Source organism: Anser cygnoides, chromosome 5 (assembly GCF_040182565.1).
Source record: "Anser cygnoides isolate HZ-2024a breed goose chromosome 5, Taihu_goose_T2T_genome, whole genome shotgun sequence".
NCBI classification, from domain to species: Eukaryota; Metazoa; Chordata; class Aves; order Anseriformes; family Anatidae; genus Anser; species Anser cygnoides.
Window position 1 is genome coordinate 52,484,454 of NC_089877.1, and position 8,971 is coordinate 52,493,424.

At 34.9% G+C, this 8,971-nt stretch overlaps 1 long non-coding RNA gene across 1 annotated transcript in view; it reads left to right on the forward strand.

Annotated features, from left to right (window-relative positions):
- LOC106036153 (uncharacterized) overlaps nucleotides 1-2,320 on the forward strand; it is a 39,996-nt gene extending 37,676 nt beyond the window's left edge. Inside the window, exons 4-5 of the long non-coding RNA XR_010831987.1 lie at nucleotides 1,295-1,361; nucleotides 2,100-2,320. This is a non-coding gene — a long non-coding RNA (uncharacterized lncRNA). The remainder of the gene's footprint in view (nucleotides 1-1,294; nucleotides 1,362-2,099) is intronic.
- Nucleotides 2,321-8,971: the final 6,651 nt, after the last annotated feature.

Sequence of the window (8,971 nt, forward strand, 5' to 3'; positions counted from 1 at the left end):
TTAGCTGGAAACAGTCTCTTGCCTATATGAAAACAAACACAAAACTATAAAGAAAAATCTGAACGACAGTTCATTAGTGAAAAATAGTGATTGAGGTAGCTCTGACATAAATCATAAATGAAGAGAAAGCTGAGAAACCATCTGGAGTTTCAAAACTGATCCTCAATAGTTTGGTGGTCAAAATTACAAAACGTTTATCTCTTTTAGGGTCTTGATATTTTTCAGTGAGGTCTGTTTCAGATTTATACTTCTTTTTGGACTGATTGCAAAAGATTCTGATGCAGTTATGTTTCCTGTATATTTTTGCATTTAGAGTGAATTACCAGTAAGAAATGTGGAAGGAAAAGAACTGCCTAGGAGGGAAGCTAGTTTTTGCTTAATAGCAAATGGGGAAATGTAAAGTGGAAGGGAGAACAAGTTTCTGAACCATTAAAATAATTAGATTCTAGAACAGCCTTCAAATGGGGGAAAAAAAAAGTGTGTGTGTATATGGGAAGAAAAATGAAGGAAGTCTAATTTCTAAGAAAAATGTTTATAGGAAATGTACGGGGAAAGTTGCAATTTGGGCAACTGAGAGTTACCTTATTAGTTAACATGATCCACTCCTGTTAAAATCATACTTGATAAGTGTTTATCTGACCTTCAAGACAATTCTTTGCATAGATAGCTTGTTTCACTTTTAAACTCTTACACACAGAGAAGTTTTAATATCTAAAAAACCTTATTTTCTGCAAATTTACTGATTGTTTTTGTCCTCAGTGGGTAAGAAGTGGTCTTGCTTCCTGTCTTTATAATAGTCTTTTTATATGGGAAGATTTTCATCATGTTCCTTCCTCTTTCTGTTTTCAGACTGTTCTTCTAATTTATTTAGGTTTTTTAACTTTTAAGCTCCTTCTTACCATCCTTCACAGACCTTAAAAATTTATGCTTTATTGTATCACCTAAGCTATTAACGAAATTTTTGAATATTGTGGGATTTGGAAAAAGCTCCTTAGGGACAGTATCCCAAGTATTGAATTAGTAGTCTTTCAGTTATTTGTTTGCTTTTCTGTAGTAATTTATTTAGATCATATTTCCATTGAATTTTAGCCACTAATTTTCCAAGTTTGCTGGATTTTTTTCTTTGTGAGTTTTGTTACCATATTAGTATTTACTGTTTTTCACATTTTTCAAATTACAGTCTTCTCACAGTAACTTTCGAATTACTTTTCACGTTCAAATTTTTTAATCATAGTTGATCAGAATTAAATCTGAAATAGCTTTCTTCTTAGTTACCTTCTCTATCTAAATCCAGATTCTTTGCTGCTGCTGCTTTCGAAGGAAATGTTGGACAGCCTACATCCTGCAACATTACTAATCAGGTAAATTATGTCCTTGTTGACCTTCAGGGCTCTCCTCTTTACTAACTGTTCAAAAGTTGTCTCGTTTCTCTGTTCTTGATTTAGTGGTCAAAATTAAATATACTGGGCTACACTGATATCTTACTAAAATTTATTTGTCATTTTCCCACCTTTTTCAGTGTAACAACTTTCATCAAGCCTAAATTATAATTGTAGTCTCCCACTCCATAGTAGCACATAGTACATGTGATGCTTCTTAAGCCTGTGAGTGATGATCAGTGCTGCTGCTCATGTTGTACATGAGACACTAGTGAGATGACCAGAGCACTTTTCACACACCATCCTCTTCATATAAGAAGAAATCTCACGTATTTTATATTGATACATATACTATTCAGTGTTTTAAAAGTAAAAACAGATGGGAAGAATCTTGAGAAGCATGTCTGTTTGCTTCTGAATCTCAGGTTCAGGTCAGCATCCCTCTGCTATGAAATGAGGTTCTAGAAACACTTTACAAACATGTGGCATGTCTTGAGATCTGCAAGACACTGGACTATTCTCATGCTGTTGAGGCCTTTTTCTTTGGGATGGTGTACCCAACAGCCTCCACGATAATATCTTAAAAAGAACGATTGAAGAAATGATAGTGGAATGAGCAAGGATGATGTAACTTTGGTTTGGGTGATAGTTACTTTGAATCAAACTTGGTTTTGGGTGATAGTGATGACATTTTCAAATAATCTTACTATCATATTGCAGCAGCAGGATGAAAAGAATATTGAAAAAGTTGTATCAACGAAAATCACCAAATCTGGACTACCAAGAAGAGAAACTCCCCCAAAGTAATCCTTCATAGACTGTCTTGGACACTTGGAAGAAAACAAACAAACAAACAAAAAAACCAGAACAACAACAATCCCTAATCACAACCTCACGATCAGAACTGCCTAATCAATTTCCTTTGAAGAGTTTGCAAGCAACAGGCACTACTTTTAGTGCTTGAACTGCAAGTGAAATGAGTTATAAACAAGACTTGAACAAAAGTGGAGTTGATAAATTTATTTTCATTACCCATTAAAAAAGACACACAAAAACAAACAAGCAAGGTAATTTTTAAAATCTTAACCTAACCCCCTTTTACTTTATCTCTTTATATCTTTTTAAAAATGCTTAAATTAATGGTTACCTAAGAAGCTCTGTAAGTGTAATATTACACTGTAACTGTAATCTTGACCACTTGCTTAGTATTAAGAAATCATTGCTTAAATGGTTCTATTATTCAAAATAAATGGATATTTTCAGTAGTTTAGATATACTGTAATCAATTGTCTTCACAGAGCACATGCATCTTGCACCCAACAGCATTGTTGTTTAGTAACAATGTTACTTTGAATCAAACTGGTAAAAAGAATCCCCTAAACTTCTTCCTATTAAAGAATAATGTTAATTGGTTAGTGTATATAGAAGAAGGTTATATGGCCCATTGACTTTATATAGATTGAAATGCTAAGCAGGGCTAAGTAGAAGCATCAGTAGGGAATAGAGGGTAAGTGCTCATCAGTTTTATGTTCTCTTTCCTATTTACTGCTTACCCCTTACAGTGTTTTACAACTAGAAAAACAAAGTTTTCTTGTGTATTCATAAATAAGAATGTATTTTTGCTGTTGTTCACTAGCCTGCCAAGTCAGGTGTGAGAGAAATAATAGCTACAAATTAGATAAAAACTACAAATAGAATCAGTCTAGTGACTGATTCTAGTTCAGATTGAAGTTTTCTCCCACCTTCAGGATGATAATGAAGCTTTCACCTAAATATAAATATAACTCAGCCAGTGTGGAGTGTGGTTATCTGAGTACAGAACTTAATCTATTGGCTGTGTGCTACTGAATTCAGTTTACAAGGTGTTCTTAGATTTCATAACAATGTCCTGCTGACACCTTCTATTCAGTCTGTGGGGTCTGATGCTGGAATTTTTCTTATTATTGTCCGTAGTTAAAGGAAAAAAATGTTATTAAAGAATCTCAAGTTTTTGGAGATGCCTTTATATGATGCTTAAACATCAGGCCTAGTCCCGGTCTTAGTGAAAGTTAATGGTAAAATTGTGAATGCAAATGAAAATGAATCCTAAAGCTTTTTGCCCTATTAAAATAGAAGGCCATCCTTTGAAATCCCTCTTATCTGAATATCAGAAAAACAAAACAAAAACAAACCCGACCTTCTAATATTGGTTTGGGAGAACTGGAGAGGATGTGGCAATGCTACCTATAGAATAGATTTTCTCATTCTGTGGTCAATCCCACAAGAAGAAGTCATTCAAGACTAATGCGAGGAAGTTTTCTCACAAAGAGCTGGCATTGGAAGTTGTGAAGGACCTGACACATTATAGCTATTTGGTGTCTCTAAAATGGAAGATACAACTAAGTTCAACCAATACTTGTCTTTTCCCTGCAATCACCAGAGAGTGATTGTGTGGTATACACACAGCTGGTACTAATGGCAGATTCCTTTCTCAGTGCTCTGCTGGGAACCCACTGTAGATGAATCCCCTGGAATTATGTGATTTGCTGGTACAGCTTTTTCCTTGCATCTGAGGAAATGTTTCCTGAATGTGTGAATGTAGATAGAGAGGTCCTGAAATTTAAAAGAAGTCATGATCAAAGAGGAAGCACTGGCAAATGGAAGTAAATTTCCTAAAATTAGTCTTCCTATTTTAGTCTCTACTTGTATTTTTTTTCTTCTGTCTCTGTTCATGCAGGAAGACTTCAACGCTTCTTGAAACTGTCTGGAACCAAGTTCAGAAATTGGTCACTGCTTCCCCTAACATTTCCCATTTGTTTTTCCTCCGTTCCTAACTTAAGAAGCTGGTGTGTCTTTGGACCATGACTCCCACTAGAGTATTAAGATGTACAAAGTATTGAGGTAAAAGGTAACTGATGTTCTTAATAAACTCCCATTCTCCTTACTATTAGTGAGAAATGATTTTTTTTAAATTATTGTTATACTGTATGTCAAATATATAACATGTCATACCTTGGTGTATAATTGTTGTTTAATTGGTGTTTTATTCCTTCCATTGAAACTGATGTCAGGAATAAAATGTCAATATTCCTCTTGTAATTGACAGCTCATTTCTGTCATGTATTAAGGAGGATTAAAACATCAATTTAATGATGATAGTGTGACATTTTAGATATTTGACCCTGGCGTAAAACGATAGAACAACTCGTGGGTGGAGGAACTCTGTTCCTCTTATAGAAATAATGTTAATTAGTTGTAATATTTATATCAGAAAAGGAACAAAAGAGAGAAGGGGAATTTGCCCTGTCAAAATGTTTGCTATTTAATATCAGTGTTTGGCAATTGATTATTAAAAAGACACAGAAAAGTTTGCAGTTGTGGGAATGTATAGGTGCTTTGTGTAGCAGTTGTTACCTGGAAATTCTTGGATTTTGTCCACCATTTTTTTTTCATTGAATTATAGAATCACAGAATGCTTTGGGTTGTAAGGGACCTTAAAGATCATCTAATTCCAATCCCCACTGCCATTGGCAGGGACACCTCTCACTAGACTAGGAATCCTCTATTTTCCTGGTGCCAAAGTTCCCAGCTTTTACCCCATACTTTCTTATCAGATGGAAGAGATTATGGTAGGCAAGACAAAATTCGTTGACTTCTCTCATGCCTGCACTAGGGATTTCATCTACTTCCATGCAAAGCACTCATGGAGGTGGAGTGAATCACTCTCAGCTATGGTCTGAATAGCTGAAACTTCCCATCCAAGCAGATGAGGAATACTGAACATGTATAAATCATGTTCTGTGTCAGTTTAGATCACAAAATGTTTAGGTAAGATTTCTGTGGCTTTAAAATGGCTGACGATAACTGGTGGAGAGGTTTCTAGAGAGAATTTGAACAATGTGAAGGTAGATATAGTTGGAGCATGGATGGCAGAGAAAAGGTTGTAGCAGTCTTCTTATAGATGATAGAGTAGATCTCTCTTGGACTTTTCTGATGGGCCCGTTCAGATGTCTGAGAATTGCAGCCAAAACATAGCTGCTGCTCTCCAAGAGAAGTCCAGACGTGATAGAAAGCTGGAACTGTTATATTGATTTCCTTTGGCTGTATTTGGAAAACCCGTTAAAATGTCAAAGGACTGAAATTTTTGCCCTGTGCTGTAACACTTTCTCAGTTCCCTTCAGTTGCTGAAGTTACTTGAATTCCAAACACTTTGAAAGTGCTTGCTAATGATATTCAGGTGCCCCATACTGTTAATGTTTTATCTGACTCAGTATGTGAAAAGTCATTTTCTTCCTCACTGCCCAGATCTCATATTCTCCCCTTTCTTTTACTCCATCTTCTACTAACATTTCATAGTCACCTCCATGTCTTTTCCCAGGTGGCCTCCTCTGCATGATGTGATCTCACTAGGCTCATCCTTCCATATTAAAACTTCTCTTAAAGTTATGTTTTTCCTGTGCTGCATATAGTGAAGCCAAATGACCTAGGTATCAATTGCCTATTGTTCCATCTCTTCAACTTCTATAGTGATCTCCTTTTGGATGAAGAGCAGCCTGGAAAAAGGACCACCACTGACAGGGTGTTAGGAAAGTAACTGTCCTCTTACGGGTACTGCTGTAAGTCAGCAGTCAGTAACTAATGATGATGGAAAGAAGAATTTTCCATTAAATGCCTGATCCCTCAAGTATGAAGTGAGGTAAACTGTCTTTGCTCATGCAGATATCTCTATAGATTTGAACAGAGAAGTGCAGACGTGTAGAACACTATTTTCCTTTAATATGTAGTATGCCAACAGCTGTATCCAGTGCTCACTGGAAATGTTGAGTCTTTGTGTTGACACAAGTCCATTCTGTTTTAGACATGAATAAATAAAACATAACAGCATTCAAAACTCTTACTTGGTAATTGTTATTGATACAACCAATCTGACTGTCTGTCAGGACCTGAGTTGTAAACACATGCAAACTGTAGGTGTATATTTTTAGAATCAGCTTCAAATGTTCCAGTTACAGCTAACTCATATCCTTAGTTGTAGGCCAGCATGCCACTGGATTAGGTATGTTTCAAGAACCTGTTCAAGAGTTTACTGTCACTGAGAACCTTACTATTATTATTTTTTTTAACCTAAAACCTGTTGTAAAGGTTTTGAGGTTCCAACAAGGAAGCACAGAAATCTTGTGATTGTTTATGGGCAGCATACACAGGTGGTCAGACTAGATTGTTGCAGAGATGCTGCTTATCCCACACTCTTAAGAATCACTCCCTCTGTTGTATTGCAAGTGACACCTTTGTAAAAGAGTTATAATTTTTCCCCTCACAGAACTTACATTCTGAAGAAAGCTTGTCAAAACATAATTGTAATTATGTAGCACAATATTTTGTAGATTTAAAGATGTTTTAAAACTTATTATATTTCTGAAGCTTCCAGATTTGAAACTATAGAAATGTGTAACTGCATTGCTTTTGTCTTTTCTGTTCCCAAGGTACTTGTTTAACCTGTTTAGTTTCACACCAACATTTATCCTCCGATTCTCCTTGAAGTATTACTTCTCAGTGAACACTCATATTTAGTAACGTGTTGGCAGTAGCAGACCTTATAAAGTCCACTAATAACATGTAGACTAAATCATCCCAGAGTTAAAAAATTACTACAATTACATCTCACCTTTTCTGTATGTGTACTGAAAAACACCAGTGACTAGATAATAGGAGGCAAAAATAAAAGGAGAGACATATCTCCAGTCTAAACAAAACAGTGTATTTTTAATTGAAATAACAGTCAGTAGAACTGAACATCAAAACATTTAACTTTTTCAAAGTTTTCAGCATTAAAGAATTAAGATGAAACACAATTAGAAAACAGAAAACTGCAACATTGTAGAGGATGGTCACTTTTTGTATGTCATGTGGCTTTAAAAACAAGTCAGATAAATGATGATGCCATTAAAACTGAACTAATTAAAGAAAGCTTCTTTTAAGAACTCATTAACTGCAACCTCATTTGCATAATGATGCATATTAATTAAGTTTTAATGAATCTGAATTTGCACCAAGCCTATTCATGTTGGCTTTGAAACAAATTGAACAAATTAGTTAAAAGCTTTTTGGAATCTACTTTTCACACCAAACAGGATATGAATGCAATCATCTCCACAAAAAAGAAATATTTTTCTTTTAATTTAATTCAAAGGTATGCAGACCCATCTATTAATTATTTTTAAATGCAATAATTTCCACCTTTTCTTTGCAAAATCAACAGTATTACTCATTCTTGAGCGGCATATATTATAAATGTATGTTGTGGGATAAAATCATTACAGCCAATTTATTGAAAATAAGGTGGAAACATTTGACTTCAGGGTGCATTTAGTTTACTTAATACATGGATTTCAATTTTGTTGGTAACCTTTAGGCATTTTGGCTGTCTGCAGAACAACCACTAAAACTGTATTTTTTATGTTGCTATCAATTTTTCAAGATATATGTAAAATACTAAATTGCTCTTATAATACCCATTTCCTAATGTAAGATTTCACAGCATCATAAGTCTTGTAAGTATTATAGGAGGAAAATAATTTCTAAGCTTTTAAAGGCTGCATGTTCTTGCTTTGGTGTTGTTGGATCTTAATTTATTTTTTTTCATACACAAGAACACATACACAAGAAGCAGAATCCAATTTTAACAAGTTTGCTTTCAGCTCATAATAAAAACAAGAATTACAGCAGAAACACTATTGATTTCCTTATACTCCATTGTGTCTTCATCAAGAATGAAGAGATTTATGTAATTACTGCTCCATCTTTTGTTGTTAGAAAGCACTTTTTTGTAAGTCAGCAGATACAAAGGCTGGAATGCTTTTATTGTTGAGATTAAAAGATGATTTTTTTTCTCCTTCCGTTAAACTGTTTTTCTGTGATAGGTTCTTCAGGGAGGTTGACAATTAGGAAGGTACTATACATTGAAACCCCACAGTTTTTATCATCGTTTTTCCAACATTTTATCTTGTCACCTTCTTTTCTTATTAAAAACAACTAAAACCATCCAGCTCCCACCCCCAAAACAAACCTCTGTCTTTAATTGTCTCTTGTTTCATTGTCCATGGCGGCATCCACTGACACTAAGCTGATACCAATGCAGATTCCCTGCAGCAAGTACTATGAATGCTCTTATACTTACTGGTATAAAACAGCAAGATATGTTGTATTAGTGCCTGCTAATGATTTTGATTTTCCTTCCCTTGCCATAGCAATTTATCCTTCCCATTTATTAATAAAGCTGAACTTGAGCATTTAATATCTGACAAGTTTGAGGACTATGTTCTAGAATTGTATTTCCAGTGGTACACAGCTTTCTTGAGCGTCCATTCCCCATGTGGAAAATGTAAAAGGCAATGAGCCTTCTGCCAGCATTTCACCATTACAGGGTCACAGAGGCAAACACATGTCTTAGTATTGTGGTTATTTGCCTCATGGTTAATGAAGTAACTGCATGGAAATCTTTGGGGTGGAAAAACAAATATGAAATTATTGTTGTGAAAATGGGAGAGGCTCAGCTTGATTTTCTTTACATTTATTATTAGAATTCCTACAATATGACTGCCTTTTTTTCCATA